Raw genomic sequence first — 27,117 nt, forward strand, 5'->3', positions numbered from 1 at the left:
TAATCTTCTTGCCTCCTCCTCAACTCTTGCTCACTTCTTGTCTCTCCTGATTTACTTCTCAGATCGTTTTTCTTCATTATACATTGAACAGTCTTATCAAAATCATAATTCCTGTTTCTGTGCTCATTTGTAACTTTTTTCAAGCTGTTCCCAAACATCTTTATTAGTCTCAACATAACCATATTAATAGAAATTTTAAAAAGAACCACATTTCATGAAATCAAAGACACTAATTCACATTAACCAAATTAATTTTTCCACCTCAACATCATACAGTAATGAAACAAATCAGGTAATTTTGCAATAAAATCATTATACATAGACTTCTAAGATGCTTGGCTGCAAATCCCTAATCCAGAGACTGGTTTAAAGTGTATCCCCTGTGTATCTAAGAACATGGTATCTGGAAGGCTGATGCAATTGGAGCCCAGTTTACAGGCAATCTGAACATGAAATTTCATTTGTGAGTTGATGATACTCCAACATAAGCAACCTTCTAACACTAGCCTGAAGTAATTTGTGGATGTTTTTGCATCTGCTTGTTCATGGGTGTATATGCTAATGCACAAATACTCATGAGATAAGGAAGGCTGAGTAAGGCTTTACCAAAAAAAGACAACGGTTTTGTCTCTATGGAGAAAAAGGAATAAAAATTTCCCCCTTAAAAAAAAACCAACAAAAATACCAAACCAATAGAAACAAACAAAAAAAACACCCCCACCAACAAAACAAAAAAAAGCCAACACAACCAACCAATCCAACCCAAGCCAACCATACTTCGGTTAAAAAAACAAAAAACAAAAAAAAAAGAAAAATTTTGAAATTTTGATAAGGTAAGTTTCACTTAATGAGAGAAAAAAATTAAATTGTCATCTTATGGTTTGTTTTTATTCCTTTTGAATATCAAAATACACTCCAACAGCAATTCACAATTATATATTTTTCATTTGTATCTACAAGTGCAGCAGACTAGAAACTGGTTATCAGATAGCAGTGCCAACATGCAGAGGCACTGTCTAGATCCATCTATATCTATCATATATAGAGATATGAAAAGCCTCAGGTAAGAATAATGATCTATTATTTATCTATTATAATAATCTACTTTTTCTTACCCCTCATTCATAGCTCATTATGTCAAACACTTTTGCCTGTTTTTCTCTAAATTACTGTGAGTAGGAAAAGATACTATCAAATCAAGACAGGAATGTTCACAGACATAAACAAACATTTGTGTTTAAAAATTCAAGAAGTCTTCTCCAGTTCCATACTGCTGTGATGGCTAGATAAAAAAACTGAGGGGCAGAAAGTATAATCACCTCCAGCCCTCCATCCTGCTCTTCAGATAGTTTTTCCTACCCTCAGGGCAAGGAAAACTGATGTGTCAATCAACCAGCTCCTGAAATGTCAAAGAGTTTTTAACGCCAATGTACTGTGGTAAATCAAAAACAGGCTAAGTCAAACGAACAGGTTGGACATAAGGTACTCGGGGAAGATACAATCTATCAGGAGGTTCAAGACAGAAACCCATCCCTCCTCAAGTCTTTCACTGCAATTCCCTGTTACATCACAGATTAGCAGAAATACAAGCAGGAACTGCTAAATTGTACTTAAGATACATAACAAAAAAGAACCCCAAAACCAAAACAACAAAAAAAACCCCAAGCAAACACACACAAAAAACCCAAACTAGCATGGAAAACTGTAAACAACATAACTGAAAATGTCGAGAAAATAACTCCCAAATTTAATGTGTCAGCTTTTAATCTGAAAATAAGACATGATATGGCTAAACTATTAGTAAGATTATAGTTTTTTTTTTCAAGTTATATAAAATATTCCATCCAAGTTTATCAAAAGGGCCCAGTAATGTCTCTGTATCTACATCCTTAACCATTACACTTTATTCCCACAAAATCCTATGTAAGTAGACATAAATATATAAAGCAGACAATCTTCTATAGACTTAGTACTATATGTAAGAGTACTATTTTGCAACATTAGAGTTTTGCTGTGATCATGAGAAAAATTCACCACACAAATAAGTTAGTAGCAAATGTCAGTGTAAAGCTGAGACCCATCCATATGCAGCACTCGGCACAGTGAAGAGTTGAAGTAGTCCAGAATATACAAGATCACTCTTCAAAATGTCTGTAAGGCTTTGTACCTCTTCATCTTTCTAAAGCACAAACACTTGACCAGGAAATCTCTTACAACTATAAACCAGTATAAGAAATTTGGTACATGGCCCTTTTTGGGAATGTAAGTAATTTCCTACTGAGAAATTACCTATTGTTTAATAGAAAGGCGTTGATCTCTGTCCACCATCTGCTTAGCCCAACTGCTTATTTAACATGTTGGGTGAAAGCAACATTTTGTCTCAGAAATTACCCTTGCTGAAGTTAATGAACATCATGTTGTAATTTTAACTAGATTCAGATTTATCTCCAGTCCTAGCCAAGCATTGAGTCCATTAGTTGCTGACAGTGACTAGTGTGTTTGGCTAGCATATTAACTCACAAATTGTTCCACTAAAATCAACGTAACCAAACGTGCAAAGTTATCTCAGCAATTCTCAGGTGGGATACAATCTTTATTTCAAGGTGTCATCCTTTCACAACATCTGTATACAACACCTGGATCTGATTAAGGAAACTTCTTTTGGATGCTATTATGCTACAAAATTGTAGACACATATCCTTCTCTGTAAACCTCAGGATAGACCAGAAGGGCTGACTGTGATGCTTGTGTGAAACACAACCAATCACTGCTAATCTGTATTTGGAAAGAGAAAGGAACTCCTGTATTTCCCTGGAAATTGCTCACATACAAATAAAACATCCTCCCACCATAAAGAGTTTGCAATCCAAAAAATACACTATCAGGTAATTTGTAATTCAGAAGAATATCCTTAGACACAGGTTATGTAGAAGATCCCCCATCAGACACCTGCACCTCTCAAAATGCGGTATGAAAGGCCAGGAAGGGCTGCTGAGTTCTGCTACCACATCCCAGCTGAGAGGAGGTGATCCTCTAAGTAGCAGAATGTGGCCTTAACACATACACACCTCTAGACTTGATCATTTTACTTCTTCAAACTTTCCATGGACAAAGCATTAGAACTGGCTTACATTTTACTGGAACCAGTTTATTCATGGTACCACTGCTACTGTGCCACTGCTAACTTTTGATCTCAAAAAAAATATTTTTTTACAAAAGCTGGATTAATAGCATACCCTACATCATTGCTGACGAACAGCATGGAAAGAGGTTTTCAAATGGTGTCAAATTGCACATTGCTAATACACAACAGTGAGTGAAGCCTTATACAAACATACAATAGAACAGGATGAGAAAGTTAATGTAAAAATTACCCAACTCAAAATGATGTTTTTCAAGTCCGTCCTTCTTACAATGTATTGGAAGCAGCTGACTCCCAGACACCAAACTGAGTACCTGATGGGTTGGCACTATCTATGTGCTGCTCAAGAACAAACACACCTGAGCAGTCATAACCACGAGGCTGCATTAGAGACCTACAGCACAAATGTGTGTTTCTTACATTTATTATGTAACATTCTCCACATAAAAATGTAGGACAGAGACATGCAAGGTTGGTTGCCTTCATGACATTTACAAACAACAATAATATGGGCATGTTAAAACACTGTTTGCCATAGTGTGGTCTGAATTTATCCATCTTTCAGAAGCACATACAGGGAATGTTTTAATCTAGAAATAACTATGCGGCTGCTAGTGAAAAAAGAAGCATCAGAACACACAGGAGTAGAGGGAGAGACAGAAAAGATTTTTAAAATCTGTAATCACTATGTTGTAAACCATTTATCTACAAAATTAGTTTGAGCTTACAAGTATGTCCAGCCTACCTCTGTATATGCATTACATAGAGTTTTGCAGCAGTGGAATGAAATTTTGCAGCCAACGTCCTCCACATGTAACTAGTTTGTGCTGAAACAATTTGTCAATCTTATTTAACTGTTGCTATTTGCTGCAGTGCAAGGAAATTCTAACTGATAAAGGTTAGACTTCTGATGTCACAAAAAACCAGCAACAGCTGTCTTTCACAAAATTCACTAAAGCTAGCTTCCATCTTCCTTGCCAAAATTAATAACATATTCTAGGGATGTCCAAGTGCTGTCATCTGTTTCACCCTCTGTCCCTGAAAAGTAGCTGCATTCTCTACCTTTATGTGGGTCATTTCTCCACAATAACATTTTTTTAAATGGCATTCAGGGTTACAAAATGGAAAGAGATCCCATTTCACTACAGCCATTTGTTCCTAACACAGAGAGGTAACAGTGTGACAGCATAGAAGCTCTCTCTCCAATCTCCACCTGCTCCCTCTTTAAGTTTTTTAGTACTATTCCAGTAGACTTTAAATTTTACTTACAAAAGCCAGTACACCAGATGTCCTTGACTGTCCCACCTGCTGGCCGTGTTTACACTCTCCATAACTGATCCACCCATCCATCTTCATGCGTGCATTCATGAAAGAAGCACTGGGCAGAGTGCATGACATTTTCTCTCTTGGACCTGGTACAGAGTATGTGAAGAGTGATAGCTGTTTGTTCTAGAGCTTTTTATTTTAGCTCTAGCTGCACAGCCTCACGTGCTTTGTGCAGGAGGTTCCATGTTGACAATCTGTAATAGCTGACTTGGAAGCCACCACACCGCAGGATCTGGTCTGGGAACTGAAATACAACAGCCTTAGCTACTCAATTTGAGTTTCTCTGCCTAGGGATAATACAAAATCCCTCCTCAGTTGGTACATATCTTCCCCACCTGTGTGGTATGGTTTTTACACAGCTGTTCCTAGCTTCCTTTTTCTTTAATAAAAGCCTTTAAAGAACTGTATGATGAGCTCAGGAAATCTTGGCTTCTACCTGTGCTTCTTCTGAGAAGCAGGCTACACTGTGCACACACTTCTGTGTCACACAGCATAGCTGAAACTTGTTTACTGCTATCAAAGCTTATTTACAGCCTAACAGAAAGCTAAAAATACTTTTAATTTTCCCACAATATAAAGCAGACTGCCACTGCACTTCTCATCAAATCAGATACCCTGCCAAGGAAACACACAGGCTTCTGCATTCAGTCAGCACTGAATTTGGCTGTTCAGACCAAGGGCTACAAAGTCAAAGCCTCATTACAGAATCATTGTGCAAATACAGCAATATACAATCAAGAAATGTAAGTCAGAAAAAATAGTGTCTTGCAGACAGACATTGTACAAATAGACCTCTGCATAAACTGAACAACACCATGATACGTTCCTGTTCTTCTACAATATATCACATATTCTCAATATGTACATCTCTCCATTTTATTATCCACAAGCACAGATCAAAGTCATGTCTATAAATATGTTTACATATAAATATCCACTATTTTCAGTCATTTAAACTGGAAACTACAAAGCAAGAGTTATGCCTACAGTTGCATGTATTTATATTCCTAGTTTCTTAATGATGGATTTCTTTTACTGGTGAGATGATGTTCTATGAGTTTGTGATTAAATGACTACTCTTATCTGTATACAACATCTTATTAAGACTATTTTCCCACTTTTCTGCGACTTCCTACCTTACATCTCTCAGAATTTGGGGAATGGACCCAAGATTCACATATGTTGAGGAGTTCAGTTATGGTAGCTATGAAGAGACCAATTATGGTCAAAATTGCTATTACTAATGCTAATTAGTGAGTAACAATTTGTTCAGAAAACTAACTGGAAAAGGGAACAAAGAAACTCATCAATGAACAAGAAAGGTCTGTCTTAGTTCATTCTCTCTTCAGGCAATGATTTATTTTGGTTTTGTGGGCACTTTTTTGTGGGCTACAGCTGCTTTTATATCTCTGTTTCTTGAGATATCTGAAGAGCTAAGCCTGATACAAAGATTTGATGGATGTCTGCCTAACTAATGTATGTAGCTATTAATTTGTATTTTTCTTCTTTATTACATTTTCAGAATCAAAAAGAGATAAGCATTTCCACAAGTCACTGTTATCAATATCAAGAAGACACACACAAAAGATGTTTGAACAAAATGAAATTCTACATGTCAGTAGTAGACAAGCTACTGTTGGAAAGTGCCAGATAATTAAATTTTACAGAGAATCACAAATTTTGGACCTCTCAAAGTGATGAGATCTGTCAGACACAGATAAGAATTTGTATTTTTAAAATATACAAGGTTTCATATCGCATCTTCTTTTAATGTGAGAACAAAACAAACCAGTTGTTTATGCCAACAGCTCCAAGCAGTTTGTCACACTGCAAAGCACCAAGTATTCATCTGGCTGGGCCACCACCATTCTGACATCAACAGACAACATTCATAGATAATAAAGCAGGAATCTGTATTCACCCAGTTTACCAAAGAAACAGTGGAAGGACAGCAAAGGATGTATTTATCTCAGGACAGTGCTCTAACCAAGGGTGCAGAGAACAGGAAGCCCCAAAAGCAGAGGCAGGCACTAGAAGGGATACAGCAAGTCGGACTGGCTCCAGTTAAAGACCTGGATGCCCACTGGGACCCTGCCCCAGCATGGCCTGGAGCTGTTCTCTGGTACCTTTTGCACATGCAGGACAGAAAAAAAAATTGTATTCACAGTATTCACATAGAGAAAGCAAATACTTTCTAAAATTTTGTAGGAAGGAATGTAATTTCAGTATTTTTTCTTTTCAATGCTACGTACAAATGTTTACACATAAAACCTGATTGCTTGCTGTAAGATGAGGTTAGAAAAAAGCCCCTCAAGTCTTCCAGACTCTTGAGAAAATGATCTTTACTTTTGCTGGCTCCTCAAACTGTTTGAGAGACACTGTGGTGTCTGGGGCAGAGCAGAAGGGCACTGGGAGGAGAGGCAGGTCTGCCCAGGGCTGGTCACAGCAGGTTCCAGATGCCCTCAATGCACCCACCACACGGCACAGCTGAGCCCCACAACTGACATGGGGACAAAACCCCCTGAGAATACCTCTGGAAAACATAAGATAGTGCAAAACCACTGCCCAGCAGTAAGAAGTGAGAGAGGAAAGCCTGAGAAACAGCCCTGTGCACACCAAGGTGAGAGAAGGAAGAGGGAAGGGAAGAGCCCCAAGGGTTGGAGCAGAGATTCCCCTGCAGCCTATAGTGGGGATCATGATCATGCAGGTTCCCCTGCAGCCTCTGGAGGCCCCCATGGACAAGGGGAAAAGGGGGAGGAGGAGTAAGGAGTGACAGGGATCAGCTGTCAAACAAACTGACCACAAACCTCACATCCCACTTCCCTGCGCTGCTCAGTGGAGGCAATCAAAAGGGTTGAATGAAGGACTGAATTTGGAAGGAACAAGGGGAGAAGGTGTTTTAGGTTTTTTAGGTTGTTTCTCACCATACCATTCTGTTTTAATCAGCAATAAATTAAGTTAATCTTCCTCAAGACAAGCCCATTTTGTCCGTTAAGGCAAGTGATGTCCCTGCCCTCATTTTGAGATACATCAAATGAGAGAGGGGCTGGGTGAGAGACTGGCAGCCAGCTGAGGTCAGCCCACCACTCTTGGGAATCAAATTTGGGAACTGAATTTTACACATTTATGTATTCCAATTATATAAAAGTGACCAAAGTTCATTATTCATTACACTGCTAAGCACACTTGCTAATAGTGAGGTGAGCAACACTTGCTACACAGAAAGTGTATGCTGGTTCCACCACCTGATGCCCCCAGACACCTTCTATGAAGGCTCAAAGTTCTGGAGTGGTTTCAAAAGCTGCTTTAACTGATTTAAGGCTTTGCTACTGCCAAAAGAGAAGAGATCCTGCCCTACTTTTCACACACACATCACTGCACTATTTTCTTGTGAGGCAGCAATAAGGCTTATCTGGCTGAAAACTACTGTTCATTTTTAGTGCTGGAACAAAAAGGGAGCATAAGATCATCACTTCCAGCAAACATGCTATCATGAAACTGTACCCTTGGAGTGCTTCAGGCTCATGATCCCAATGTTCCTCAGAAAATAACTAGGCTTATGAGACTTGGATCATAGCTGCTATTCTAGCTTCACACTGGGGTTTCTTAAAATGTCCATCCTGATTTATTCACATGTAAAGATAGTAAGAAATGTCTTGCTGGGGTTTTTTTGAGCCAATTTGTCACAAATTTTTTTCAACACTGCTTGACCAAACCTGTGACAGGACCAGAGGACTTTCTGAACCAATCTAAATTTATGGTCTACTAATCTGGTATCCTCTTTGTGACAAATGACAAGGTCAGCCATTTAACAAATGTGCGTGACCTCCTGCAGTAGTTATCTCTAACATAATTCATTCCATGAAAGAATACCCTACCCAGTTATTTTTCCCTCCACCTGGGGTCTTTTTTTTCCTCCTAAAAGCTTGCAATAATTCACTCAGAAACACAGAATATGCTGAGTTGGAAGGGACCCAACTCGACTTGGAAGGGTGCAACTCCTGACCCAAAGAATCCCACCATGTGCCTAAAAATCATCGTCCAAACACTTTATGAACTCTGTCAGGCTTGGTGCTGTGACCACTTCCCTGAGGAATCCAGTCCAGTGCCCAGCCACCCTCTGGATGAAAAGCTTTTTCCAGATATCCAACCTAAACCTCCCCTGACACAACTTCAGGCATTTGCTTGGTCACTGGTCACAAAAGTAAAGAGATTAGGACTTGCTGCTCCTCTTTCTCACATCTCTCAAGGAAGCTGACAGCTCCTCCCAGTTTAGTGTTCTCAGCACACTTATTTAGTATTCCTTCGTGTTCAAGTCATTAATGAAGATATTGAAAAGAACTGGGCCCAGGATGGAGCCCTTCAGAATCCCACTGTTACAACTCTCACTACCCTGTCAATTCAAAACTGTTCTGAATTTTCTCAGCTTCTTGGCTTCATTCTATATCAGTCTAATGGGGCTTTTATCCAGACAGCTAAAAATCACAATTCTCTTCCCAGATATGATGTGAACTTGTAGGTGCATACTTTCCTCATGAAACTATTATTTTCCCTTGAAGTTTTAGTTTCTTTTTTGCCTGCCAAAAAGGAAAGCAAAGGCATGTTCCCCCTGCCACATAAACACATGCAGGAGAATGAGCGTCTGGTTTCTGACCATTACTGATGCTGAGATTGACTGGGATAAACAGCAAGGGCTCCAAGTACCACCTCTGGCTCAGTGAGCCAACTGTTTGATTGTTCTCATGTTAACAGCTTATGTGCAATTGCTGCTGGTTTAGACTGTAACACAGTAAGTGCAGCACTGTGGGAACAGAGGACTGTTTTTGCACAAGCAGTTTTATTCTCTTTCTTTCAGGAAGAGTAAGATCTGAGCTTGACTGTATTACTTTGTGAAATTTTATTTTCCCCAAAGAAGTGTTTGTTATATCTGATTCAATCTGAATCATCCAAGCCCACAAATCACATTGCAGCGTTACCAATGTTACCAATACAAATAGTTGAATTTACTTTCAGTTGAGGAGGTTATATAAAGAGCTTAATAAGTTTCAACACATTGATTAAAGTAATTTTTGCATTTATTGTTCTCCCTATTTTTAATGGATTCACACACCATAGATCTATATAACATTCCATTCTCACTGTTGCTTAATGGCTTACCTTTACGATGGTAATGATTAAAGGAGATATATAGGAGATACAAAGGCTGAGATGTAGCCATCTACAGCCTAGGGACTTTAATTTATCAGTGGAAAACTGGGTCTCAAAAGAGAAATTAAGTGAAGAGTTAGTTCAGAAAAAAAAGAATGTAAAATCATAGTAATAGGTAATTTTAAAAATATTTCTATTTTTAGAAGCAGGTTTACAGTCTATCAACCTTTGAGTATAATTTTGGCATTCATTGCAACAATACCTTAGTCCTTATTTCTTGCATAGTCCCAGGATTCCAGGGCACCTTGTTTTTCACAAATGGGCTAGAAACAAAACACTTCAAGGGCAGGAAAACAGGAAAGAACTCATGAGAGATTTGCTATCACCTAGCACGGTTTCTTGAATTTAAATGGGGTCAGACCATTGAGACTGGTTGGTCTGGGGCTTCCCAATTCTGGATCTATACTATTTACAGTCATTCTCTGTGCTCTGTGGAGATTTCCTTAGCTGGCCTGAGCACCATTGTGCCTTTTTAGAATGTTCAAAGCAACTACACTGGAAGTAACAGCTCCTGTGAGAGAAGAACTGCTTTCATCCCTGTTACTATCAAGTAAAAAATACCTCCAAAGCAAAAAATACCACCAAAATCAACACACCATAAATACTTCTAAATGAAAAGTAGTATTAAAGAGAAATTGCATCTAAAACACTTGAAGGAATATTTTTGCCAGTATAATGGTGTTTTTTAGAAGGAAGACTCCTTGTAACACTTAAAAATTTCCAATTATTTCATATTTCACTAAACACTTCCTAATACCCAGGAAGTCTGAGAAGGCATTTCCTAATGACTCTGCTTATTACAGTAACCCCTCTAACACAATTTGTAGCATATTATATAGACACCAGCCCACTAGGGGACCTACCAAACAAATTCTGTGACTCAGGTGACAAATTAAGAAGCATTTCTAGTTCAGATTTGTGCATGGGATCCTCAGGTTTTGCTGCAACCTTAGGCTACCAGTATAGATTAAAAAAAAAAAAAAATTCTCCCAGATTCATTCATATTCCCATTTTTGTTTTAATTTGCTTTTCTACTTCATATTTACCTTACAGACAACTTTATTCTATTTCACATTCCTGAGAATCTTATTGTAGCTCATGGGTCTATGTGGATAATCTCTTTAGTAGCAATACTCTTCAGGGCACAAGACAGTCAAATGTGCATGCAAGTCCTTGAAGCTATTGTTCAAATGGAAATTCAACTTTCAAATCCCAAAACATTTGCTTTCATTTAAATTAGTTTGAGTTATGACATTGGTGACTTACTCCCAGACACATTCATAAGACAGTATTTCATATTCTCAGAAGAAACTGCCTGTAACTGAGATATGCATGATAGCGAACAAAGATGGAAATTAATTTTATCACTGTGATGAACACACTACTACTTAAATCAAAATTTATTTGCAAGTTTTGGTGGAACAGGAACAGATTCAGGGGAATTAGAAGATTAAATATTTTTTTATAGAATCATAGAATATGCTGAATTGGAAGGGACCCATCAGGATCATTGAGTCTAACTCCTGCCATTCAAAAATGAAGAGTCTCTTTACCAATGTAAGTACCATGCAGGAAATAAAGACTTCCTTAGTAAATATATTTATATCTGAATGCTAATACAATTGTGACATGAATTTCATTTTTTTCTCCTAAAATCAGAAAAGGGTCTAGAATGCAAGCCTGATACTATAATCACATCTCCTAATTTCACTGTGCTGTCTACATCATTGGCACTGAATTTTATGAAATGACTACAGAAGCAATGGGACTGCCTGGTGGAGACTAAGGTGTACAAGCATTAACTCAAATGGAACTCATCAGCTAAAATGGCACAGCAGATATTCTATCTGCAACCTGAAATTCAGTCACTTACTATATGCAGCTACATTGCATAAGATACTCACAGGCTAAAGTATGAGAACACACACTACTGATTGTACTAATCAAAACCTTACTCAGAAGTGATCTGTTTAGTGGTGCACAATGGCAGATGCCACAGCATATTTTTTTGTGATGCAAGGCTGCTCAAGATCATCTATGGATAATGAACCATGACAGCTTGGGATTTGATAAAACACAAATTGATGGTGAGAGAAGGCAAAGAATACAACTACTATCTGAACAAAAAATGCAAATCAACTGGATTCTTTTAATCTTTAATGTCAGAATGAAATATCACGTAATAAAACAACATTACGTGTTCATAAATCTAACAAACTTTGCATCAGAAAAAGTGATTTCTTTAATTTCTTTACTATCTCCACTTCAGTTACTGCAATTACATGGATTAAAGCATCTAGTAGATTATAGAAGGTAACAGAATCTTGTTTGTTTTAAATACCTTATATGATTGGCATCAATGCAGTGTTCACAGGGGAATCTTGAATGAAGGTTCTTCTTCACGGTTGAGAAAAATATCCCTTTTCTCCCTTTAAAAGAAAGACATTCCATGTAAACACTTGCCAGTACCTACAGTGCTGTATTTTCCACCTTTGCCTATGAACAACTGCTGCTTAAAAACTCCTTTAAACGTACTTGGTTTGTTCACTGCCTTTTAGCTGATTGCCTGTAGCTGATTATCATGAGATTTAATCAGACTGTTAAGAGACACAGAAGAAAAATATGTGAACAAGATTTCTTCATCATGGACTGATTTAGACTATTTTCTTAGTGTGCTGCAATATTATATATTTCTGTAGATTTCATCAGTGAGCCAAGTAAAGTGAATTGCAATGATATCACATCATGTTTTTCTACTGCTGTAACCCACAAAATTCCTTAACTTAGCATGCTCAGTAATTCACATGATATTGGAAAGACATGGATGTATACTTGAACATTTTCTAACTTCTACACACAAACAGACAATTTCAGAACAGTTTGGATTAAGGGCAAAAGTGACATCAGTCAATTCAGTCTTAGACTCAAAACAATTTCCTAGAACTGTTCAGATTATACTAGATTTTCTTTTCCTTCTCTGCTCTTCTATTTGCCTTCTATAGAGTCTCCTATTCTGGAAAATTAAAGGAATTCACATGACTTTTTCCTCACAGCTGTAACTAGAAGCTCCAGTTAAGACTGAATGCTCACTGAGCTGGAAGTTGTTTGAACAAGGCTGTTAGACATCTTTAAGATTTTTATAAATCAAATCCCTTAGACAGCAAAGGATAAACGAGTAAAAGCTGTATCAATATATTTGTTCTACAGATGAAAGCTAAGGTACACAAATATTAAACAATATGCTGGAAGTCACATGAGGTTCAAGGATCCTTCTCAGTCTTAAATGCCTTGAATCCTTGCCCAATCACACCCCATAAAGCCTGTCCTCAGCCCCCCATATCTTATATGTAGCACTTTTGATTATTTTTCTTAGGAGGAAGTACTATCAGTATTTAATTTTCTTGCACTTGACAACATTTAAAACTGCAAAATTACAAATAAGGATTTTTTTTAAACAACAGAAGCATTGAGTTAAATCAAAAATTCATTAAAATTATTTTAAATACTTTGGAAGCTTACATTTTTCACTGGTTAAGTGGTTAAGTACTAAGAAATCAATGCTGTAAAAATGATGGAATTTTCTTCAAATGTATATACTTATTATTTGCCTTCTAATTTTTAGGGAACCAAGTCCATATCAGCAAAGTGCATTGCATTGAATTTAGGGTCACCAAAGTCTGGGGGTACATGAATTTAGCGCTTCACACAATGTGTCTTTTCCACTAGAAAAAGAAAGAAAGACTGAAGTCTTTAAATTACTCCAGGACCCAGGGTTTTAATGAAATAACTATCAGGAAAAGCTGGTTAAAAATGTTCTGACTTTCAAAGTCAACAATTATTTTCTAGCTTGTGGCTGTCTGGATAGAATATCTTTATTTATCAAAACAACAAAGTGAAATTAAACTCATTAGATGCAAACCACAACATTAATAAAAGAACATCACTGCAATGTCAAGCACTCAGAGTTTAATTCAGTCTATTTCTGTGGCTTTATGACAGTCTCTGAGTCACAATTTTTTTGTGGGGAGCTATACTTATTCAGTGCCTAGGTTGTTTTTTTAAGGAATTTAAGAGGTTTACCCCTCCTATTATGTGAATGCTCTAGGATTCATATACCTTATAGAGCAGATTCTTAAAATAAAATAATTATTTTCATGATGAAAATTTTTTAGGATAAAAAAATCCACTAATTTTATACACTAAATAATGGATACTTATTTCCTCTCCACCTCCATTTTTTTTTTTTTTTTTTTCTTTCTTCAGAGCGCGTAGCATATATTGTATGTTCCTATATATCCAAGATAACTCCCACTGAATTTCATTTTCCTGCCTTCCTGGCTCATTTCTCAACCATTCCCAGTTCTCTCGAGCTAGGATTACTGGCTGATACTCCTGGCAGTTATGTTGGCAGCTCTGTATCTGCTGTCCAGATATCCAATTCCTTATTAAATCTGTCTTCTCTGGAGCTCCTTGCCAATTGTGACTCTTTTTGTCTGGTCAGTTCCAGTTTCCCATTCCATGTCCAATTTTTATGCCCTTTCTCGTTATCCAGGTTGACTATTAATCCACTGCCCTCGCCCAACAAGCCCCAGCCATTCCCTCCTCAGCTAAAGGCTGACCAGTTTTCTGGTCCTCTTCTGTCCACTGGGGTCCTGGCAGAGTTCTATCTGGTGTAACACACAGAGGGACTACCAAAAGCCATCACAGGAAACTCTTTTTAAATCTTTTTCATCTTGCAACAAAGTCTATTTGTAATAGAGACACTAGAGTTTATCACAGTCAGCCTCTGGAGTTTTGAGAAGCCAGAGCACACTTAGTAATGACTGCAAATGGAGATTTTCCATCTTTGTTTCATTAACAGATTCCTCTTCCCTCTGTGAGTTCTTTTCCTTTTCAAAAGGCTTATGATTTTGTTAATTCTAGTGAATATTCACAGGCACGGCCACAAATACACTCTATCAGAATTTGCAATCTCACTGCTAGGCACAAAACCCCTAAATCTGCCAAAAAGGAAACTTTCAAATATGAAATGTGGTTTTGTGTCAAGATCTTAACTGTGTTGAAAAATCCTAGTTAGATACAAATATTTCTAAGGAGACAGGATTTAACATTTGGGAGTCAGGAAAAGACAGATAAAGCTACAAGTAAGTTTTAGTGCATTTTAATATAGGTAACAATGAGGCATGAACCATGTTCCAACAAGAATTTTTAGGTTTTCTTAGAGATTTAAAACTTCTTTTTACAAGTCCCTTAGGGAGCAGAACAAACCTCTCTCACTTATTGGATGAACAGTGCATAATACTTTGCATAATGAAATTAAGCAGCCTGAAGTACATGTGAACATGACTAATGAGACCAAACGCAGCAGGAAAACCAAGCAGATGGCTTGAACGAGCTGGAACAGAGTAGCAAGGAGAGATCTGGATGTTTTGGGGTTTTGCAGGATACATACAGAAACACAAATATAATTTTTGCATTTCTGTATAACAGTGCATCTGTCAGCACTTTGGTGGTCTATGGACCACAAGTGAGAGCTAGCCAGAATACTAATTCTATCTGTGGAAAACCTTTATGTGTCATCTATGGAGGTACAAAATGCAAACAAAATGGAGGTTGTGGGTAGGAGTTGTTTGTGTTGCTGTGTCTTGCTTTTTTAATTGCATAAAAAGATATTTAAGCTAGTGGTACACTTTTAATGAATTAGTTCTTCTCCATCAAAAGCCTGGTTCTCAGACACCTCTCAGTACTATGAACATCTGGGGGGAAATGCAGTAAGAGAGAGAAAGGAGGCAGCAGGTATTAAAAGATAATGGGAAAAGGCTTTCTTATCGAGAAAGGTCAATGACCAACTTATAAAGGATGCTACCAGAAATACTGGAAGATGAAGATACATTCAGTTTGCTCTCATTGCTTTCTGGGAAAAAACCAAATCTGTCCACAGGAAAAATTAACTGTTCATTTCTGTAACATGAGCCACAAAGAGGGTTAGCAGACACCCTCACCTTGAGAGGTATTCAGGTGAAGCTATAGCTCTGCTCTACATGAAACACATTCTGACACTAGCTATTTACATCTGCAAACTTAAGGGCTTGCCTGCAGTTATATTATAAAGAACAAGCAGATTCAGAGAGAAAAAGTATAAAACTAAGCAAATTTACAATGTCATCCTGCTGCCATCTCTGCAACAAATGACTGGGATAAAATGCCTTTGGATGTGTGTTTTCTGACTGAGATACTTTTTTTTACTAGAAAACTTCATGTGATATTTTGAAAGGAAGCACAGACATCACCTCAGTTTGCAATATACAGCTATCTTGTCAATTTTAACCAATGTTCAGAAGAAAACTATTTAATTGATTTTCCTGTTCCTGTCAATAAGTATAGTAGTATGTTCCACTGCTGATGATCATGCTACAGCTGTAGCCCGCCTACCACATATTGGACATACTCCTAATATTCAGTGCTCATAACACAATTTAGCAGTGCAAAATACTTTTACTACCAACACAAATTGTTGATTCACACATTCTTTAATCCCTTCAGTTAGTTTTGAAAATGTATCTCTCCACTGTGTACACTGGTCTCTCTTTTTTAAAAGTTCAGAAAATTTAGAAACATAGAAAGAGACTGAATAATTCCATGGAGCACCATTATTTAGGCAAGAAAATAAAAAAGAACCAAAACTCACAGAACTGCAAACTTCTTTTAGTTTTTGGAAGACAGTAGTAATATTTACTTTTTTTTTCCCCAGGGACTTCTGATGGTATTTTTTCTCCTGTACTAAACAAAAAACATTTCCTTTATTCTGAAGCATATTGAAATTATCTCCACTCTGAAACAACCACAAAAGTCTTTTAACGATCTAGACCAGCAAGATCTTTCAGTCAGCCTTGACCTAAATTTATCAGGTGACAAATGCAGAAATTCGGACAATCTCTTTATTTTACTGCAAATGATTGCTAATTACACCAAAGCACAAATATTAAGCTTCAATCTAAGCAACAATATGAAGTATTTACTATGTGATAAATGACTTAAATAAGAAGTCATTCCAAATCATTCCAGCCTATATTAATTTTATCAGATCTCCCTCATCTTCTAAACATTGGCTATTATTCAAACTATCCACCAAATCCAACTTATATCAGTATCCTTGTAGCTTTCTAGTGTAACTTGTGTTAAGTATGAGTACCTACTACACAGTTGAAAACAAAGATTAATTGATCTCAGTGCCTTCTTTTGTCCATACAGACCAGATTTGCAATATGCAAAGAGTTTTGTGAGGAAAAGTATCAGCGGGTAATTTCTATCCTCTCAGTGCTTTAAAAATTATATTCTCCTCCTGTAAAGCTGTTTCTAAGTAAGTCCAATTGCAAAGCTAGGTTTCTGTGATCTTCTGCAATAATTTTTATCAAGACAGAGGACTCAAACTCTACCTTGGTACCATTTTAGATTTGGCATAACATTGTATATAGAAAAACCAGCAACTTTAAAGGAAGCTGGTAGGAACAGAGTGCAAAACAAACAGAAAAAAGTGTTTCTCTGCCCAACAAGTGAAAGAACTATGACACTGCCAGAAACTTATTAGGGGCTACTAGAAGACTTAAAAAAGGTATGGGGAAACTTAACATGAGTTTAGAAAAGAGATTCATTGAGAGCTGGTGATATCACACCAGGTTTAGGAAATCCCTTGAGCTGAAAACAGGTGGAAGCTGGGAATATTCTAGAGATGTGTTATGTATTCTCACTCTCCTGTTCTCTGGAAATCTGCCATGGCTTATTGGTGATAAGATGCTTAACACTGTAGATCCAAGGCTAAGAGAATCCCTGGTCTGAATTTTTGGAACCATTCTTCCATTTCAATGAGATGCTCTGAAGTTGTTTGTACTTCTGCCTAAGCAAAGGCAAGGAAATGTGTGTCTTCATATTCCAGGAATTAGTCAAAACCACTGCATCACACATCTGCATCACCACTAGTCCTTAGTACTGTGAGACTACTTGTACTGGACAAATTTGTATGGCTTAAACTGGGTATGTTCATAATTCCATTAGTAGTGGTTCTTGTTATTCAGAATGGTGAAGGAGAAAATAATAATAACAACAACAACAATAATAACAACAATAAAAATGTTGGATCAATTTTACTTCCTTACATGGCATAGATAAGTGCAAGGCAGACAAGTGTTAACACAGAATCCAACAGGATGGCCAAAAACCTGTGAGGAAATACATTTAATCCAGTAAAGCAAGAGCCCAAAGTGACTACAGTACAGAGTCGTGTGAACACACAGACTTAGAACTGTCTGATCTGGTAATTGCAACTTGCAAATTCTTTCCTTCCCTGTGTGTTGTTTTTGGTGTCCATATGGTAGCACACAGCTAGACATTTATAAAAAAATTACCTTGGTGACATGTGGCCAACATCTTTGAATTGTCACCTTTTAAAGAAAATGTGCCTGTCTCACATGTCAGTATTCAAGCTTATATGTGTTTTCTGGTCTCTCTTGTCTCGGTAGGATATTTTTTGACCTTTCTTTTGGGGATATTTTTTTCCAGAATAATTTGGACTTAAATTCTTGCTTATCTATTAAAATTTTACAAAATTAGTGAAGGAAATTCTGGTCCATTTCTCTACTTCCTAATCAAAACTAGCACACAATACATATAGGCAAATACACACTTTGGTCTGCACTTAGGTGACAAGAAGGCAAAAAGATTATTTCTACTAGCACCCTACTCCATTGGATCCCATTTGAAATTCTGTGTAAATATCACACTCCTGCTTCCACTTCATTTATGTATAGATGTTACTGATAACATTCTTTCTGCTTTTACTTCATTGATCATTATTTTTTTTTACTATAGCAAAAGCAGACTGCGACAGACATCTTGCTTTACTGTAAACATTTTTCTTCCACATGAGTGCTGAATGCTGAAGCATGCAATTAGAAGAATCAATAGTTCACTACAGAGCAAAAAGATTACATTTCCTTATATGCACCAACTCCTGCCCTCAAACTCTCATTCTGACCTCTCATACCACACTAATTCCATGATCTCCAATTCCACACTGATCAATTGATTTTACTAAAGAACAATTTCCAGCTTAAACTATGAACATAACCTTTAATTTATTAAAGACATCAAACAAAGTATCTCATACAGAACTGTCTGATGAAGTAACAACTGGGTTTTTTCATGTCAGGAGTGAAATTAACTTAAACACATGGAATTAACAAGTTGACAAAGAAAGGGCAAGTTTTTGATGTTCTGTCTTCCAGGTCTGTGGACTTGCTCAACTAGCAATTATTAAAGTTAATTAACATGACCAGCTGACAACTTGCAATGCCAGATTAAGAGTTGAATGTTCTTTGCCAGCATCAAGCTGATGTACAGTATGCCCCTCTGTATCTAGAAAACTCAGCATATCCTTTTTAAGATGACAAAACAATCTTCACAAAGCTCTGGTAATAGAAGCTCACAGTTTATCAAAATCTGGTATATTACCTCAGGTTCAAATCTTTTCAAGACAATAGTTCATTAGCCAATTAGGCTGGAAAGAAGTATTTTCCTCTACAAACAGCTTTGATGAGCTGAGTTGCCATTTTTCTCACATACACATACAAAAAAAACCAAAATCCATTTGCCAAGCACTGTTTCCCAACTGCAACATTTAAAGGGAAGATTGCCATTTCCCCTGGCAAAGGCTTATCAACATAAAAAAAAAATAAAAAATGCTGTACTCATAAAATCAGGGGAAAAAAAAAAACCCAATCAAATTAGAAATCTCTAACAGCATGAACTTATCACATACACCCAGGCAGAGCTCTCTTGCAACTAGGGATCAGATAAAGATTTTAATTAGCTCCCTTGAAAATTGGTGTTTGCATTTAGAACGAAAGACAAGTTCATCATTACCTCTTTAGCATCCACTTTCCAGGAAGCGTCTTTGTCAGAATCTACACCCAAACCATGAATAGGTGAACATATAAAGCAGTCAAACTATGGTAAATTGCAACAAATTGTCATTTAAGAGTGGGAACACTTTGTATTTTAGGCTTGGAGTCCCTACTGCCCAATTGGGCAACAACAGCTTAGATAGCAAGACTTTAGAGTTGCACTTATTTGGAAACATGAAAACTTGGGAATATTGCATCCAACTCTCAACAGTGAAACCAGGTTTTCATCAAGAATGACATAAACTACAACACACACGAGATTTTTTAATTGGTTCAGACAACCAAATGCATAGCACAGTTAATTCTGCCTTGGTAGAGAAAAGAGTGTCAGGCCCACATATTTTTCAATCTTTATCTACTGTTAACTTTCACACATGTTATATGCATATAGATTTATGAACATAAATGTATTAATAACCAATCCATCATTCCAGAAAAACCTGGCTGTAATAGAGACAACATTTTAAATAATTTTCACTTGTCTTTTAGGTACTGCTTTCTTAATTATAAGGAAGTGCCTGTCACTTAACAGGAGAGGAAACTAGTCTGTAGTGCCTCTACAAAGGTGTAGGTGAATCACACTTTTATAGTCTTTTAGTCTGCACCTTAACAAGACATTCTAAAAAACATTAAGTATGACAGATACTAACATTTCTCTCAAGACTGAAAATAGAAAGTAAATAACCAGATACAAATTTAGTATTGGTTGATTACTTCAGTACCAAAAGTAAGTTTCTACTCATTGAGATAGTCTCCAGGTGATGAGCAAAATGTCATGACCAGTCTTAAGCAATTACCTCAAAAATAATACTGAAAAATCCCAAAACACAGGCAGATGAAAAGTCTACGTAGTTTTCTACAGATTTCCTGAGGTTTGTCAATATTAGATGATCAGGCTTAAAAGGTGTGAAATAGTGTATCATAAAAACAACTACTTACTGAGAACCTCCAACAGAATATTAAGTGATACATATAATTTTACTTATCAGAAAAGTAGCAACATAATGCCATAAAAATGTCCAAAACCCCCAAATGGCCATTGGAATAATCAGTTCCTGTAAAACACATATATTAATATTACTTTTTTCTTTTGTTTCAATTTTTCAATAATTTTTTTTTTTTAATCTATAGATAAACTGACACTACTGCTTCATTTCTAGCTGGCAGCTTTTTGCCAACTGAATCCTACTGCTATTGAGCAGTAGGATTCAGAAGGACACTGAAGTTTCAGATACTGTGGTGGGTTTATCCTGGCCAAAACATAAGTGCCCACCAGCCACCCATTCACACTACCTCCAAGCATGGAGCAGAGAAATTGAATCACAGAAGCAAGAAAAAACTCACAGGTTGAGAAAAAGCAAATTTAAAAAATAAAGGAAAAAAATAGGGCAAAAATACACAAGTGAAGCAAAGGCCCTCCCACCAGCATCCTGGCACTCAAACAGCCTCCAAGCAACAACTCCTTTGGAGTGCAGCCTGCACTTTTTATCCCTGAGCAGAACATTCTAAGGCACACAGCACCCCTTCGGCTGATTTGGGTCACTTGGCCTGGCTGTGTTCCCTCCCAAGCTCTTACAAACCCGCTCCCAGCCTACTTGCTACGGGCAAAGTTAGAAAAGGCCTTTTTGTTGTACAGATGCTGCTCTGCAATAGTTCAAACCCTGGTGTGTTACCACCCCTGTTTTAGTCACTAACCTAAATCAGCAGCGTATGAGCTGCGATGAAGGAATTTAGCTGAATCTGACCCAGACTCTATAGACACTCAGTCACAGTCCATGTCTCAGGTGAGCCAGAATGATATCTAACTGCACACAGTGATCTTCCCTCATTTTCTTTCTCCTACCATTTCCACCCTGGTTTCCAGGCACGCTGATGAACAAGCAACCAGGACATCCAAAAGCACTACTCATGCAGTCTAAATGCAACTACTGAGGTCATAGTCCTCAAACCAGATGTCACCTCTGATGCTACCAGCCTCATTTCCATCTTGTTCCACTTTCCAAAGTACAGCACAACAAAAAGTACTTAACTGTCTTTGCTCCAGGTAGTATATAATAAACTTTATAAACATCCCATGTCCGTAACTGCATTATGCCCCATTCCCTCTTTTTTTGGCCTTTCTTATTTCTCTAATTCCATTCCCTTAATTTACAGCCTGTCAAAGCTTGTCCAGTTCTTGACATTCTTGATATATTTGACATTTCTCAGCTTCCTTGTATGCCATATATTTCTTTGATTTCCCTAAAAAATTCAACTAGCATTCATTCCACTAAGGAACTTCTCCATTGTATTGCCTGTTGGTGTTTGTGCTTGAATGGGAATCACGCAGGTAAGAACTTAGTAGTGATCCTTACTGATAGAAATGCAACTTCTAAAGTTTGTGATAATACATATGTAAAAAGAAGTAGAAATATGATTAAATAAGATTGAGTAATTCTGTTTCTCACACCATTTCATAGTTTACTTTAGGAATATTTTAACATGGAAAAAACAATACTTGAGGCAAAACTTAATTTCCAGAATAAATGTTATAATGCATTTCATTCAAGAAAGCACCAGTTTTCTTGACTTACTGTCATGTTGTCAGTCCATACTGAACTAAAACAAATTGAAGAAGTAATTCATAATACAATATTATTCTCAGCAGTTCCACAAGCTGTCCAGGCTATTTAAATAGTCTATAAAAATTGCTCAGAAAGGCACAACTGACAGTGGGCACAGACTGGTTGATGAATCATAAGGTAGTTTAAGTAAAATTTTGCTTGATTAACTGTTTTGTTTTTAAACCACCTGCACCGTATTGTTTGATGTATCAGGACAGATAAAACTGTTCTCAGTATTTTACTGAAAACCAGACAAGCTTACAAATGACAAGTTCTATTGTATTATGGAACTGATGCCAAACAGAAGAGCTGTGTATTGTGTGATTCCAATTTTCTATTTTTAGACCAAGTATTTACAATCAGGTATTGTTATATATGAAACTAACCCAGATACTTCACACACTTACAGCTTTGTATCATATGGAAGTAATTTTAGTTTTTGTCTCCTCATCTTCAAAATATATTTATTTGTCCTCCTAAAGTATAATTTCTTGCTTGAATTTATTTTTTTGTCAGCTGGCAACCAAACTGATTACATCTAGAGTATCTTCAGATGGAGGCAAAAACAAACAAAGCCCACTGATTTGAGGCAAAGCATACCTGACTTCTGCCATTGTAAACGTTGCCAGTGCATACACTTCTTTGTTTAGACCAGCAGATGAGGTATTTACATGTCTAAAGATGCACAAAAGCATCTAATGGAGATTAAAAAAGCATCCAAATGAGTAAGCACCTTATTTCCAGTAACTTTCACGGGAGTCAGGCATCTATTATAATTAGTCATTTCAGTAAAACCTACCATGTTTGACTTTGGTCACCTCCAATACCTCCAGTACTTCTTAACAATATCCCTAATAATGGCAATCAGAAATCTCTTTTTCAAAAAAAGGTAAACATCAAAATTTATCACTCAAAGCAATAAAGCAAAATTTAAAAGAGGGTACGAAAAGTTTATTAGCTCCATCTTTTGGAAAAAAACCCAGCATCTTAGGAAACAGAATCAGCTTCATCTACAGGTTTTACAATTGCAGAGCTCCTCCTGACATCCATACAGTTTTAGGTTATTACCTTTATGCAATAGAATGCAATATAATGTTTATGGTACACCAAAGCTTTCCTTCACCTTCATGTGATTTCATTTTCACACATTCCTAAGGAAGAGTTACGAATTAATTGCATAGATAATTTTTTGTAGACATAGTATTGTGTTGGTGCTGACTTAAAAAAACGTTAATGAATTTGCTAACCACTTGGTCTCCCATGTGTATTTTGAGAATTAAGGACCTAAATTAATTTTTTAACTGCTCCTCTAGTTGCTGGTCAGTTGATTTTTGAGTGGACAAGAGTGAGGAGAGAATTGTTTACTTCATTTTACATGTATTTATTGGATCCCAGATCCTTCCCTTCCACATTTTTTCCCAGATAATAAATATTCACTCTTTTTTCAGCTCAGTCCTGAGATTTAATTAAGATCGGAGTCCTAGTGTGCTGGGTACTGAGTAAATATGCAGTCAAAACAAAGAAAAACATTACAGCAATAAACCAAAGAGTTTAAACATATACTGACATTGGTATTGGAGAATCAGGATGCAGTACCCAGTCACTTTAAGTAAATTGCCACTTTTAAGTCCTATTTCTGCTGAAAAAAATCTACTGTAATGCCTATGCAGAAACATAGTAGTAAAAATGTTAGAAGAAAGAATGTAAGCTATAAACATGCATCCTAATGAAGGTATAAAGACAAAACATAAACAGTTGAGAAAAGAATGTGCTTGTTCTTAACATTAGAAGAAGCTTAAGACTGTTTTACACAGGAAGCAAACCACCAGTCTTTCAATAAGCACATAAAGCTTTTTCTTTATTAACTCCTCAAAATGGTATTTTAAGACATATTATTAATTGACAGATTAAAGTGCTGCTTCTGTAAGACTAGCAGAAAAGAATAATACTTCATATTTTGCTGTATGCTATTTAGAGTTTCTTTTGGTATTCTATTCTTTCATGTGCTACAGGAGTATGCAAAGCAGTATTCAGTTGAAATGACACATCCAAACAACTCACCTCAGAGACTATTTAGGGCAAGCATGCCAGCACATCAAACAGGAAAAGCCTGCAACAGAGAGATGCAAGGACAAGCTCTGCTACTATTTCAGGCTGTCTCTTGTGGAGAATTTAGGTGCCAGTTATGAAGATCATATAAATGTTTTATGGTTTGCACAATCACTATTGATTAATTATGACCTACATTAGCATTCCAAAAGCTTCAGCCGTAAGACCCTTTAAGACTGCAGACAGTCATTTCAGGTGAATTACTGCTGTGATCCTACAGAATGTCAGTAAATAAGGAGAACATCTCACCACAATAATTATCGAGGCAGTAGAAAAACAAACGAACAAAATGCACAGCAGTGACATGTTATCTAATTACAACGCTGTGTTTGTGTAGAGCTTACTTTGAAATGTATCCATTTGAAAATACAAAACCCTTCTGATATGGATATTCTAATATTAAACTCATGAAAATAAGGATTTATAACATTAGATACATCTGTAATTTTGGATATATTAACAACCATTAATAACCAACCATTTTGGCATGGTTTTGTCTATTCTTTGAATACCATGCTCAGAAAAAAACCTGCTATAACGAGAATGTAACATCTCAGGGCAGGATGTTCCACCTTCATTTAAGTAGCAGAGGACATGGATGTCCAGAGAGCTGGGCTGGAGAGGAGGGCAGTGTGCTGCCACAAAAGCTATTTACAGCAGTTAATACTGGAAGCTTTCACAAATCCATGACTGGAACTACAGTAAGCTTTACTCTGACTAACAAATTGCTGACAGCAATTAAAAATGACCCAATTTTTTCTGGAAAAAATAGCTCTTTAAAACTTAAAGGTGAAATAGACAGACAGGAGGAGAAAAAGAGCAAAATGATCATGTATGAAAATTTAATAGCATTTTACTTGAGAACAGAAAAATTCAGTAACATCCTCCATCTTTCAATGAAAGAACAGAATAAAACAAGCTATTGTAATTGTTTTTTAACAACAGGTTTTTCCATAAATAGCATTTGTGTTTTAATTACAGTGTTAAAGCTGACTGAAGAGAATTTACCTTGTTACATACTGTTTCTTTACAACCATTCTCAATATTACTCATTAAACTGGCATGACATTTAGATAAAAGTGCATTTTTATTCTATTCCTTTAAATCACAGAAACATCTGTATAATTCCTTAGCACTGACTCAACCACTGATGTAGCTGAAAATGTAGTCAGCTGAGCATCTTCATCCCTTTCAGCATAATCTAACATCTCAGTGATTTATGAGAGTAAAGGCTTGTGTAAGACTCCCATATAGACCCATACAGCTATAAACCTTTCTATTACCATAACAGGGTTTCTCAGTTGCTGCTATTGCTCCTCTGGGAACTTACTTCCTAGTGAAATGTTTTCCCCCCATATAACTTAACTAATCCTTAAAAGGAATCCTTTATAAATACTTAAAATTACGAGAACAACAAATCACTCACAGAAAATATATTCTCCTGGTAAAAATAAGTTTTTATAGTAACAGGTTCTGTGACACAGCCTTCATTAGTTATTATTGTTACAAATAAAACTTAGAGGAAAAAATAAAACCCCAAAATTTACATTTCCTAAGTCCTCTCAATGATGCAGAGTCCACTAAAATTAAAAGAAAAAAATCAAATAGTGGTTCCTGACTCTATTTAGAGCCTCAAAACATAGTGTCTGCAAAGAACAGGATGTATTAAAGCAGTCAGTAGTACTGACTGCTAGCCTGGCCAAACCGTATTCAGCACAAAAGCTGCAGAAATGACCTGTGTAATTCTGGCTATGATCAAAACTGACCTTTTATGTATTCTTTCAAACCTGTTTCCTGGGACTTGTACCCCCTTTCACCATTATATTCATTTTCTGCAACTTGTCTTAAACTGAACTCCTATGCCACTGGCATCTTTGGCCATTATAATATCCTAAACACCACAAATGATGGCTCTACATTTCTTGATTAGGGGTCAGAGCAGTCCCACAGCAGGAACTGCTGGGAGCTCCATGAGATTCTCCAACAGACACAGGAGTTAAGCTTCTGTTTTAAAGTTTTCACTCACTTTGGATATTTGGCACTCTCTAAAAGATCACACAATCAGTTTCATTAAATTACAATTTCATTAAAACTTACTGAACTCTTTTCTACCTCTCAGGAAGGCATCAAAGTGCCCCAGTTAATTGCCTAGCAGCTACATGTCCAGAACAGCTCCAACACTTTTTCTGGGAAGAATGACTTGGTACTTCAACAAGGATGAAGAAGCACCATGATGGATTCCGTAAAGCATGCAGTCCTGAACAAGCTAAGGATTCTTCTAAGTTACACAACAAGGTGCCCCAACAAGGAGCCAGGGAAGCTTTGGGAAAGCTTGGCCACCTCTGCTGTAAAACACATCCCACTCTCCTGCAGTAGGTGCGATTCAACAGAAATGTGGCAAATGCGGTCACACACACCCACAGTTCTCAGCCACCCAAATATGACTCATGACCCTTCATGATCCTTTTCCTGGCCATGCAAATTGTTCACCAAAATAAGAGAAAAAAATTAAAAAAAAAAAAGAAAAAAAAAGGCAGGAAACCTCTAAAGAAACCCCATGATCTTTTAAGGCAAGAAGTACTGAATTTTGCTCTGTATTATTAAATTAATATACTGAAGACTTTTACACTATGATTACAGCACCTATTATCAAAATCCATACAAAAGGACCTGGAACTTTTCATAATACTGAATTATGAGAATTAAAATAGTTTCTTTTGAAACACCAACCTGAATCAGATTCATGGCACAGTATCTGTCAAGCAATGCA

General features: G+C 36.8%; 1 protein-coding gene across 4 annotated transcripts in view; it reads right to left on the bottom strand.

Moving 5' to 3' along the window:
* Positions 1–27,117, bottom strand: part of SYT1 (synaptotagmin 1) — a 332,112-nt gene that overhangs the window by 241,572 nt on the left and 63,423 nt on the right. For 3 of the 4 annotated variants that reach the window (XM_086884216.1, XM_086884217.1, XM_086884214.1), the window contains exon 2: positions 12,018–12,105. The exons of the other annotated variant lie outside the window; for it this stretch is intronic. The gene's annotated coding sequence lies outside the window, so the exon portion shown is untranslated. The remainder of the gene's footprint in view (positions 1–12,017; positions 12,106–27,117) is intronic. 4 annotated transcript variants of the gene reach the window in all.

This window comes from Cyanistes caeruleus, chromosome 4 (genome assembly GCF_971803275.1).
Source record: "Cyanistes caeruleus chromosome 4, bCyaCae1.hap1.1, whole genome shotgun sequence".
Classification (NCBI taxonomy): Eukaryota; Metazoa; Chordata; class Aves; order Passeriformes; family Paridae; genus Cyanistes; species Cyanistes caeruleus.